Raw genomic sequence first — 12695 nt, forward strand, 5'->3', positions numbered from 1 at the left:
AGTAAACAAAATAAATCACTCAAAATGCCACCACAAGACATAATGAGTTAACATACTGGAGTATATTCTTCTTTCTTTCATACCTATGCTAATTTTTTATGGTTTAATAGACTTTTTAAAAAATTGAGATATAATTGATATATAACATATTAGTTTCAGATATATAACAATGATTTGATATTTTATACACTGCAAAGTGGTGACTACAATAAGTCTAGTCACCATCCATACCTACACAATTTTTTTTTTTTTTTTTTTTTTTTTTTTTTTGCGGCACGCGGGCCTCTCACCACTGTGGCCTCTCCTGTTGCGGAGCACAGACACTGGACACGCAGGCTCAGCGCCCATAGCTCACTGGCCCAGCCGCTCCGTGGCATGTGGGATCTTCCCGGACCAGGGCACGAACCCGTGTCCCCTGCATCAGCAGGCGGACTCTTAACCACTGCGCCACCAGGGAAGCCCCCCTACACTATTTTTAATAAAGTTGTACTGTATACACTACTCTGTATTTTGCTTTTTCCACTAAACATGGACTAGATTTCTATTTCAATAAGTATAGAGTTATACCATCATTTAAAATAGCCATATAGTATTCCATTGCTTCAATGCACAATACCCTGAAACTAGCCATTTGGCTATTGTTGGAGTTTTAGGTTGTTGCCACTTCTCCTTTTTATAAATAATTTTAAGGTGGACATTGTTGTATAAATATAATTATATATTTCTCTAATTATTTCTTTATGATAAACTCTAAGAACTGCTGGCTCTAAAAATATACAAATTTTAAAGTTGTTTAATATTCATTGCCAAATTGCGTTCTAGCTCGTTGTTGTTGTTTTCCACTATCTTTGTGTTCTTGGATATGTTACTTAACCCTTTTTGAGCATCATTTTCCTCATCCATAAAACAGAGATAATGTGAAAATATATTGTTTTAAAGTAGTTAGCACAGTGCCTAACACATGGTAAGTACTCAGTGATAGCTATTTTACCCTTTTTTTTTTTTTTAGTTTTTCCAGTTCATATTTCTACCTGGAGTGTTTAAGAGTTTGTGGTTTCTCAATATCACAAATACTTATAAGCTATTATCATTAAAAATTCATTGCCAATCTGATCTTGTATTTCTTCTTTTGTGAATTGTCTTCCTTAATTATGGTCTTAAATATTTCTTAAACATTGGAATGAACAATAGGGCACCAACGTTTTAGAACAGTCTCTAACAATTAGAAGTGAAAGACAGGTGATTATCCCATGAGTAAATTCAATAAATTTGGTGTCTTATTTGTGAATTCATGCTGTTGGTATTCATTGTGGCTTTGAGATTCAGGGCAGCAGACTCAGAGTGTGTTTAAAAGATTCAATATAAATCAACTTTAAATATGTATTTGACATTATTACTTTTCCATGTTTGCCTGGTTTTTTTTTGTCAATTTTATGGGACCTCAATGCTAATGAAATGAAACAGAGCTGCATAAGCCCAAGTTTATTTAATCTGTTTTTTTCTCCATGTTCTTTTTATGGAAAAGAACGAGAGAGCTAAGATGTTTTTGTTAGGTTACATTTCTGGGAAATACAGATTGACAGATTGTCCCTGGTAATTTTACATTATGAACATCACTAAATGTTATCAAGCTATTTACTCAAGAGTTTAAAAATTTTTAACTTTTAACTCTGAGTGGAGGTAGGGGAAGAAGGAGTAGAAGGTGGAAGGAGAATGGAAGAGAAGTGTCTCAAGTGTTTCTGTTTTGGCTTTGTCCTTGGAACTCACAAATGTTCAGAAGGGAGAACAAGTTCCTGACTCCTGCCTTTCTGTGATGGAGTGGAAGTGTAGCTGAGGGGCAACAGGAAGGTACCGCCTGACCAGCTTCTCCCTCCCAAATCATCATATATATGTCCCAAACAAAACAAAATGAAATCTTTCCCTCCCCTCCAACATTCTAGAGATTTAAGAAATTAATTTATTAAAATGCCTTTACTTCTTAATGTGAATTATAGTGATCGGACATACAATTTTCAACTCCTTTTACGGTTGTTCACTGACTGATAACCCATAAATAATAATGGAGCTGTCGACTGAAAGAAAAAAGCATAACTTAAAGTTGAGAGTTACGCTTTATTCAGTGGACAGTCTTAGGACTTCAAGCCTGGGACTCAGTGTCTCAAATAACTCTGAGAGACTGCTCCAAAGAGGCAAGGGTGGGGAGCCAGTGTATACAGGAGTTTTTGCAACAAAAGATCAGGTATTTGGAATATCAAAAGATTACTGTTAATAAAAGAAAACCAGATATCTCAAGGAATTTATTACTTTTCTATGTATGGGAAGATGCAAACATGTGGGCTCACTGAAATCATTCCTCAGCTATCATGCACCTCAGCTATCTGGAGCCAGTATCCTGTGTTTTCTCATCCTGAGTTTCATCAGACTGCACAGTTGGGGGTGGCTGCAGCAGCTGACTGCTAGATGGGGTTGGCAGTGGGCAGCCTGTTTGTCTCCATCCTGAGTTCCCTCAGGGCTCACCGTCTGGGGGGCTGTAATGTGATGGCTTGATGGCTGCAACATCCTTTGTTTACTGATATGGCAGGCAGTATTTTAGTTCTCAGAGCAAATGTTCACCTGGAAGAGGACAAGTCTGATCCAGTGTCCCAGGGAGGGCTTTGGGCTTCCAAGTGGTGGTGTTAGGGAATGTGTCCTTGGCAATTGTCTAATTTCTTTGAGACCCAGTTTTCCCATTGGTAGAGTGAGAGTGATGATTTATAGCCTACAGTCTTGCGAGGCTCAAATGAGACAAAGTATGCAAATATCTTGCACAGTTAATAATCACTATTACCACTAGCACCGATAATCACTAGCACCAAATTTTGGTGTATTCTCCCATAGAAGTAATAAATCTAAATTAGGATTGCAGGCCACTTGCATGTCTCTTACAATTTTTCCGTATGTATGTTTGGCTAGCTCATCTTGCTAGTGAACATAAGTTCGTGTGCCTGACGTACAGTGAGGCCAAACTAACTGAAACGTTGGAGTTTGGAGCAGGGAAAGCTTTATTGCAGGGCCATGGAAGGAGATGGGTGGCTCATGCCCAAAAAACCCTGTACTCCCTGAAAGGGTTCAGCAAAGGTATTTTCTGTCTTTTTCATCTTAGCCATCCTGAGCTTGGGTTGAGTGTGTGTGTGGTGGGTGGTGTGCAAGCATGCACTTCTGTCTATTTAGAGTTTACCATATATTTCTTTTTTTTTTTGCTGTACGCGGGCCTCTCACTGCTGTGGCCTCTCCCATTGCGGAGCACAGGCTCTGGACGCACAGGCTCAGCGGCCATGGCTCACGGGCCCAGCCGCTCCTCGGCATGTGGCATCTTCCCAGACCGGGGCATGAACCCATGTCCCCTGTATCGGCGGGTGGACTCTCAACCACTGCGCCACCAGGGAAGCCCCCAGCAAAGTATTTTTGAAGGCCAGGTGAGGGAGTGGCGTTGCAGGGTATGTGATCAGCTACTGCCCAATTCTCTGATTGGTTGATGGTGAGGTAACAGGATGGTGTCACAGGGGTTAACATTATCGATCCTCAGGCTCCAGGAGGCCTGGGGGCTATGTGCTCATGGTCATCAAGTGGTTAACAACTTCCATGTGGTGGGGGGTTTTCACATCTGTAAAACAACTCAGAAAATGTGCACCAGTTACTGTTATCTAGGTACTTCAGAGAGGAGCTAAAGCAGAGGATATGGGGCAATGGCTTGCCCCTGGGAAGGCCCCATAGGGTCCTGCTTAGTTACAATCTTCTTGGAGGGTAGAATATGAATGTTAACAGATTGAAGTTTAAAGTTGCAACCCATAGAACCCTTACATTTAGGTCTTTAATGCATTTTGAGTTTATTTTTGTATATGGTGTTAGGGAGTGTTCTAATTTCATACTTTTACATATACCTGTCCAGTTTTCCCAGCACCACTTATTGAAGAGGCTCTCTTTTCTCCATTGTATATTCTTGCCTCCTTTATAAAAAATAAGGTGACCATATGTGTGTGGATTTATCTCTGGGCTTTCTATCCTGTTCCATTGATCTATATTTCTGTTTTTGTGCCAGTACCATACTGTCTTGATTACTGTAGCTTTGTAGTGTATTCTGAAGTCCAGGAGCCTGATTCTTCAAGCTGCATTTTTCTTTCTCACGATTGCTTTGGCTATTCGGGGTCTTCTGTGTTTCCATACAAATTGTGAAATTTATTGTTCCAGTTCTGTGAAAAATGCCAGTGGTAGTTTGATAGGGATTGCATTGAATCTGTAGATTGCTTTGGGTAGTAGAGTCATTTTCACAATGTTGATTCTTCCAATCCAAGAAGATGGTATATATCTCCATCTGTTTTTATCATCTTTAATTTCTTTCATTAGTGTCTTATAGTTTTCTGTATACAGGTCTTTTGTCTCCTTAGGTAGGTTTATTCCTACGTAGTTTATTCTTTATGTTGCAATGGTAAATGGGAGTGTTTCTTTCATTTCTCTTTCAGATTTTTCATCATTAGTGTGTAAGAATGCAAGTGATTTCTGTGCATTAATTTTGTATCCTGCTACTTTACCAAATTCATTGATTAGCTCTAGTAGTTTTCTGGTAGCATCTTTAGGATTCTTTATGTACAGTGTCATGTCATCTGCAAACAGTGAGAGTTTTACCTCTTCTTTTCCGATTTGGATTCCTTTTGTTTCTTTTTCTTCTCTGATTGCTGTGGCTAAAACTTCCAAAACTATGTTGAATAATAGTGGTGAGAGTGGCCAACCTTGTCTTGTCCCTGATCTTAGAGGAAATAGTTTCAGTTTTCCACCATTGAGAACGATGTTGGCTGTGGGTTTGTCATATATGGCCTTTATTATGTTGAAGTAAGTTCACTCTATGGCTACTATCTGGAGGGTTTTTATCATAAATTGGTGTTGAATTTTGTCGAAAGCTTTTCCTGCATCTATTGAGATGATCATATGGTTTTTCTCCTTAAATTTGTTACTATGGTGTATCACATTGATTGATTTGCGTATATTGAAGAATCCTTGCATTCCTGGGATAAATCCCAATTGATCATGGTGTATGATCCTTTTAATGTGCTGTTGGATTCTGTTTGCTAATATTTTGTTGAGGATTTTTGCATCCATGTGCATCAGTGATGTTGGCCTGTAGTTTTCTTTCTTTGTGACATCTTTGTCTGCTTTTGGTATCAGGGTGATGGTGGCCTCATAGAAAGAGTTTGGGAGTGTTCCTCCCTCTGCTATATTTTGGAAGAGTTTCAGAAGGATAGGTGTTATCTCTTCTCTAAATGTTTGATAGAATTTGCCTGTGAAGCCATCTGGTCCTGGGCTTTTGTTTGTTGGAAGATTTTTAATCACAGTCTCAATTTCGGTGTTTGTGATTGGTCTGTTTATATTTTGTTTTTCTTCCTGGTTCAGTCTTGGAAGGTTGTGCTTCTCTAAGAATTTGTCCATTTCTTCCAGGTTGTCATTTTACTGGCATAGAGTTGCTTGTAGTAAATCTCTCATGATCCTTTGTATTTCTGCAGTGTCAGTTGTTACTTCTCCTTTGTCATTTCTAATTCTATTGATTTGAGTCTTCTCCCTTTTTTTCTTGAAGAGGCTGGCTAATGGTTTAACAATTTTGTTTATCTCCTCAAAGAACCAGCTTTTAGTTTTATTGATCTTTGCTATTGTTTCCTTCATTTCTTTCTCATTTATTTCTGATCAGATCTTTATGATTTCTTTCCTTCTGCTCACTTTGGGGATTTTCGTTCTTCTTTTTCTAATTGCTTTAGGTGTAAGGTTAGGTTGTTTATTTGAGATGTTTCTTGTTTCTTGAGGTAGGATTGTATTGCTATAAACTTTCCTCTTACAACTGCTTTTGCTGCATCCCATAGGTTTTGGTCGTCGTGTTTTCACTGTCATTTTTTTCTAGGTTTTTTTTTTTTTTTTGCGATACGTGGGCCTCTCACTGTTGTGGCCTCTCCCGTTGTGGAGCACAGGCTCCGGACGCGTAGGCTCAGCGGCCATGGCTCACGGGTCCAGCCACTCCACGGCATGTGGGATCTTCCCGGACCGGGGCACGAACATGCATCCCCTGCATCGGCAGGCGGACTCTCAACCACTGTGCCACCAGGGAAGCCCCTTTCTAGGTATTTTTTGATTTCCTCTTTGATTTCTTCAGTGAGCTCTTCGTTATTTAGTAGTGTATTGTTTAGCCTCCATGTGTTTGTATTTTTTACAGATCTTTTCCTGTAATTGATATCTAGTCTCATAGCGTTGTGGTCGGAAAAGATACTTGATATGATTTCAATTTTCTTAAATTTACCAAGGCTTGATTTGTGACCCAAGATATGATCTATCCTGCCTGGAGAACTTTCCATGAGCAGTTGAGAAGAAAGTGTATTCTGTTGTTTTTGGATGGAATGTCCTGTAAATATCAATTAGGTCCATCTTGTTTAATGTATCATTTATTTTCATTTTGGATGATGTGTCCATTGGTGAAAGTGGGGTGTTAAAATCCCCTACTATGATTGTGTTACTGTCGATTTCCCCTTTTATGGCTCTTAGCACTTGCCTTATGTATTGAGGTGCTCCTATGTGGCATGCATAAATATTTACAATTGTTATATCTTTTTCTTGGATTGATCCCTTGATCATTATGTAGTATCCTTCTTAGTCTCTTGTAATAGTCTTTATTTTAAAGTCTATTTTTTCTGATATGAGAATTGCTACTCCAGCCTTCTTCTGATCTCTATTTATATGGAATATCTTTATCCATCCCTTCACTTTCAGTCTGTATGTGTCTCTAGGTCTGAAGTGGGTCTCTTGGAGACAGCATATATATGGGTCTTGTTTTTGTATCCATTCATCCAGTGTATGTCTTTTGGTTAGTGTATTTAATCCATTTACATTTAAGGTAATTATCGATATGTATATTCTTATTACCATTTTCTTAATTATATTGGGTTTGTTTTTGTAGCTCTTTTCTTTGTCTTGTGCTTCCTGCCTAGAGAAGTTCCTTTAGCATTTGTTTTAAAGCTGGTTTGGTGGTGCTGAATTCTCTTAGCCTTTGCTTGTCTGTAAAGGTTTTAATTTCTCCGTCAAATCTGAATAAGATCCTTGCTGGGTAGAGTAATCTTTGTTGTAGGTTTTTCCCTTTCATCACTTTCAGTATGTCTTGCCCCTCCCTTCTGGCTTGCAGAGTTTGTGCTGAAAGATCAGCTGTTAACCTTATGGGGATTCCCTTGTATGTAATTTGTTGTTTTTCCCTTGCTGCTTTTAATATTTTTTCTTTGTATTTAATTTTTGATAGTTTGATTAATATGTGTCTTGGTTTGTTTCTCCTTGGTTTTATCCTGTATGGGACTCTCTGTGCTTCGTGGACTTGATTGACTATTTCCTTTCCCATATTAGGGAAGTTTTCAACTATAATCTCTTCAAATGTTTTCTCAGTCCCTTTCTTTTTCTCTTCTTCTGGGACCCCTATAATTCTAATGTTGGTGTGTTTAGTGTTGCCCCAGAGGTGTCTAAGACTGTCCTCAATTCTTTTCATTCTTTTTTCTTTATTCTGTTTTGCCGTAGTTATTTCCACTATTTTATCTTCCAGGTCACTTGTCCGTTCTTCTGCCTCAGTTATTTTGCTATTGATTTTGCTATTGATTCCTTCTAGAGAATTTTTTTTTTTTGCGGTACGTGGATTTCATCGCTTAAAGAATTCAATTATGTTATATGGATGTTACTAAATACTCTTGTAGTTTGTGTAGTGTTGAAGAAGAGATTGAAATTTGATGATCATGCTCTTTCTTTTTCGTTTTGTTTTTGTTTTTGCGGTACGCGGGCCTCTCACTGCTGTGGCCTCTCCCGTTGTGGAGCACAGGCTCCGGACGCGCAGGCCCAGCAGCCATGGCTTACGGGCCCAGCCGCTCCACGGCATGTGGAATCCTCCCTGACCGGGGCATGAACCCGTGTCCCCTGCATCGGCAGGTGGACTCTCAACCACTGCACCACCAGGGAAGCCCAATTTTTTCTGTTTTTGCCTTTTGTTTTTCATCCTGGGAGATGTCCTCAACTCTGTCTTCTAGCTCCTTTTTAAATTTTAGTTCAGGAAATTATATTTTTTAATTTCCAAAAGCTAGTTCTTACTCACAAATTATTTTCTTCTCACAGCATCCTTATTTTATGGACCCATATTTTCTTAAATCTCTCTGAGAATTATGATTATAACTTTTAAAAGCTCTTTTTTTTACCCCTTGAATATTTCTTCAGGGACTATTTTTCTTTTTTCTTTTGATTTTTTTTCACATGTTTCCAAATTTGTGAACACTCAGTAGTATATCCATTTCCAGTAATAGAAAACTCTTAGGCAACCTTAAAATAACATTTTGTCTGTTTCATGTGCCTATATTTTGAAACAGCAATTTCACTTTGTGGAATTAATTTTTAAAATTAGACAAATGAAAAGATACATATTCAAGGATATTCACACAGCTTTATTTTCAGTAATAAAAATAGCCAGCCTATATTGAACACTTATTATGTGCCAGCCACATGTTTAAGGGCTCTACATTTTTAAACTCCCTTAATTCTCACAACAACCATTTGAAGTCAATATTATTATCTCCATTTTATAGATGAGGAACAGACCAGAGAGGTTAATGAGCTTGCCCATGACTGCACGATTAGTAAGTGCAGGATTCTAACTCAGACTGAGGATCGAGAGTGAGCGCTCTTAACCAATGCGTAATAACATTGATGCAGTAGCGAAAGATTAGAAATAGACCAAAATATTAATAGTGATTATATTTGGATTATGGGATTATGATAATATTTTTATAAATTTCCTTTTATTTAAATTACAAAATTATAATTGTGGGTACATATAATTTTAAAAATTGCTATCTTTAAATTGAAATAGAAATCACATACCATAGGGCTTCCCTGGTGGCGCAGTGGTTGAGAGTCCGCCTGCTGACGCAGGGGACACGGGTTCCTGCACCGGTCCGGGAAGATCCCACATGCCGCGGAGGGGCTGGGTCCGTGAGCCATGGCCGCTGAGCCTGTGCGTCCGGAGCCTGTGCTCCACGACGGGAGAGGCCACAACAGTGAGAGACCCGCGTACCGCAAAAAAAAAAAAAAAAGAAATCACATACCATAAAATTTTCTGACTTAAAGTGAACAATTCAGTGGTTTTTATATATTCACAAAGTTGCATAAATATCATCACTAATTCAAGAACATTTTCATCATTTCCAAAAGAAATTCTTTAACCATTAAGCAGTCACTCTTTTTTTTTTAAAACATCTTTATTGGAGTATAATTGCTTTACAATGGTATGTTAGTTTCTGCTTTATAACAATGTGAATCAGCTATACATATACATATATCCCCATATCTCCTCCCTCTTGCATCTTCCTCCCACCCTCCCTATCCCACCCCTCTAGGTGGTCACAAAGCACCGAGCTGATCTCCCTGTGCTATGCTGCTGCTTCCCACTAGCTATCTATTTTACATTTGGTAGTGTATATATGTCCATGTCACTCCCTCACTTCATCCCAGCTTACCCTTCCCATTCCCCATGTCCTCAAGTCCATTGTCCACATCTGCATCTTTATTCCTGTCCTAAGCAGTCACTTCTAATTCCCTTTTCCCTACAGCCCCCGGGAACCAGTAATCTATTTTCTATCTCTATAAATTTACCTATTGTGGACATTTCATGTAAATGGAATCATATACCATGTGGCCTTTTGTGTATGGCTTCTTTTGCTTTAACATAACTGTTATCTACCACCTCATGCAGCTACACTGTTAAAAAGTTATCTCTGTTTTTTCTTTTTTTTAAATTATTTATTGAAGTATATTTGACTTACAATATTATATTGTTTTCAGGTGTACAATATAGCAATTTCACAGTTTCATAGATTACACACCATATGAAGTTTTTATAAAATATTGACTATATTTCTTTTGCTGTATGTTATGTCCCTGTGACTCATTTATTTTATAACTGCTAGCTTGTACCTCTTAATCCCCCTTACGTATTCTGCCCCTTCCCTTCCTTCTCACCCCTGTGGTAACCAACAGTTTGTTCTCTGGATCTGTGAGTCTGTTTCTGTTTTATTTTTTTGCTTGTTTTGTTTTGTCTGATTTTTTTTGACAAACACCCATAGGGAAAATGTTGTTAGCACTAGATGACCTCTGAGTTAGGTCATACAAAGTGGAATCTTCCAGGGAACCACCAGACAGGTCAAATAATGACAATTCTCTGTAAGTGGGGCTTTGAAGGAGCTCCAACCACTCTGCTCCTGCAAGCGGCTGCCAGGCTGCTGGTTTTCACTAGTGGGATGTTGGTTTTCTTTCTTTCTTTTTTAATATTTAAAAATATTTATTATTTATTTATTTAGGTTGCTCTGGGTCTTAGTTGTGGCATGTGGGATCTTTGTTGCGGCATGTGGGATCTTTAGTTGCAGCATGCGGACTTAGTTGTGGCATGCAGGCTTTTTAGTTGCGGCATGTGGACTCTTAGCTGTGGCACGCGGACTCTTAGTTGTGGCATGCATGAGGGATCTAGTTCCCTGACCAGTGATTGAACCCTGGCCATTGGTATCGTGGAGTCTTACCCACCAGACCACCAGGGAAGTCTTGGGATGTTGGTTTTCAAGGCTTCTTGCAGAGATGGGGAAAGGGGGATAGAGACAGGTAAAATAAAATGCCACAGAGCTTGCTGTTCTTACTGAGATCAAGCCATTTTTCTTGAATAAACACTCCCTGGATTACTGCAAGCCTTTGGTTAATTTCCAGAGTTCTGAAGAAGTTGATTCGGATAATTTTTGTTGGTGTTTTCCTTGTGTTTACAGAGCAGAGAATTTTCAAGGCCTTACTTTGACATTTTTGTTCACATCACTGATTATGGATATTTTAAAATTTATTCTTTTTGTGCAGCTTTTATCTAATTTTTCTACACTGAGCTAGTATTGTTCTTGCATTGAGCAAGACATTATATTATTATTATTATTATTTTGGCATATCCTCTTGCAGTTCTGGAGGCTAGAAGTATGAAATCCAGGTGTTTGCTAGGCCATGCTCTTTACAAAATCTCTAGGGGAGGACCCTTCCTTGCCTCTTCCAGCTTCTGGTAGCCCCAGACATTCCTTGGTTTATGGAAGTATCACTCCAGCATCTGCCTCTGTGGTGTGTTCCCTTTGTCTCTGTGAGCAAGACACTTTTAATTGCCAAAAAAACTTACTTACTGAATTTATAATTCTCAGCTCTGGGTTATGCTTTCATTATATTTTATTTTGTTTTGATTTTCATTATAAAGAGTGAAGGGACTTCCCTGGTGGTCCAGTGGTTAAGAATCTGCCTTCCAGTGCAGGGGACATGGGTTCAATCCCCGGTCAGGGAATTGAATCCCACGTGCTGTGGGGCAACTAAGACCACGCACTCTGGAGCCTGTGCAGCAGAACTAGAGAGCCTGCGTGCTGCAGCTACTGAGCCCACACGCTCTGGAGCCCGTGTGCCACAACTAAGACCTGACTCAGCCAAAAAAAAAAAAAAAAAAAAAGAAGAGTTAGTGAAGACAGGAAAAGGAATACTTCAAAAAAAACAAAGGGACAGTGCTGACCATCAGAATCAGAAGCAAAAGTCAGAATCATTGACTTTTAATTCTGAGTACTAATATAGCATTTTTTTTCAAGTGGCGAAGTTAGAAAATTTAAGGAGAATTGATTAAAATATTACTATAGGGTAGGAATCCTATATTTAAAAAAATAGGATTTGCTATGTTTATTTATTTTAAATTTAAAAAAAATTTTAAATTTTATATTGGAGTACAGTTGATTAACAATGTTGTGTTAGTTTCAGGTGTACAACAAAGTGATTCAGTTATACAGATACATGTATCTATTCTTCTTCAAATTCTTTTCCCATTTAGGTTAATACAGAGTATTATAGAGCAGAGTTCCCTGTGCTATACAGTAGGTCCTTGTTTTAAAAATAGCAGTGTGTACATGTTAATCTCAAACTCCCAATCTATCTTTCCCCTCCTCCCCCCCATAACCATAAATTTGTTCTCTAAGTCTGTTTGTCTGTTTCCGTTTTGTAAATAAGTTCATTTGTATCTTTTTTTAAGATTGTGCATATAAGCAATATCATATGATATTTGTCTTCCTCTGTCTGACTTACTTCACTTAGTATGATAATCTCCAGGTCCATCCATGTTGCTGCAAATGGCATTATTTCATTATTTTTAATGGCTAATATGCCATTGTATATATGGAATCACATCTTCTTTATCCATTCATCTGTTGATGGACATTTATGTTGCTTCCATGTCTTGGCTATTGTAAACAGCGCTGCAATGAACATTGGGGGGCATGTATCCTTTCAAACTGTGCTTTTTTTCCAAATATATGCCCAGGAGTGGGATTGCTGGATCATACGGTAGCTCTATTTTTAGATTTTTAAGGAACCTCCATACTGTTCTCCATAGTGGCTGTACCAATTTACATTCCCACCAACAGTACACACTGCTATATTTAAAACAGATAACCACAAGGACCTTCTGTACAGCACAGGAAGCTCTGCTCCATATTCTGTAATAACCTAAATGGGAAAAGAATTTGAAAAAGAATAGGTACATGTATATGCTTAACTGAATCACTTTGCTATACACCTGAAACTAACACAACATTGTTAATCAACTATAA

The sequence above is a fragment of the Lagenorhynchus albirostris genome, chromosome 7 (genome assembly GCF_949774975.1).
Source record: "Lagenorhynchus albirostris chromosome 7, mLagAlb1.1, whole genome shotgun sequence".
Taxonomy (NCBI): Eukaryota; Metazoa; Chordata; class Mammalia; order Artiodactyla; family Delphinidae; genus Lagenorhynchus; species Lagenorhynchus albirostris.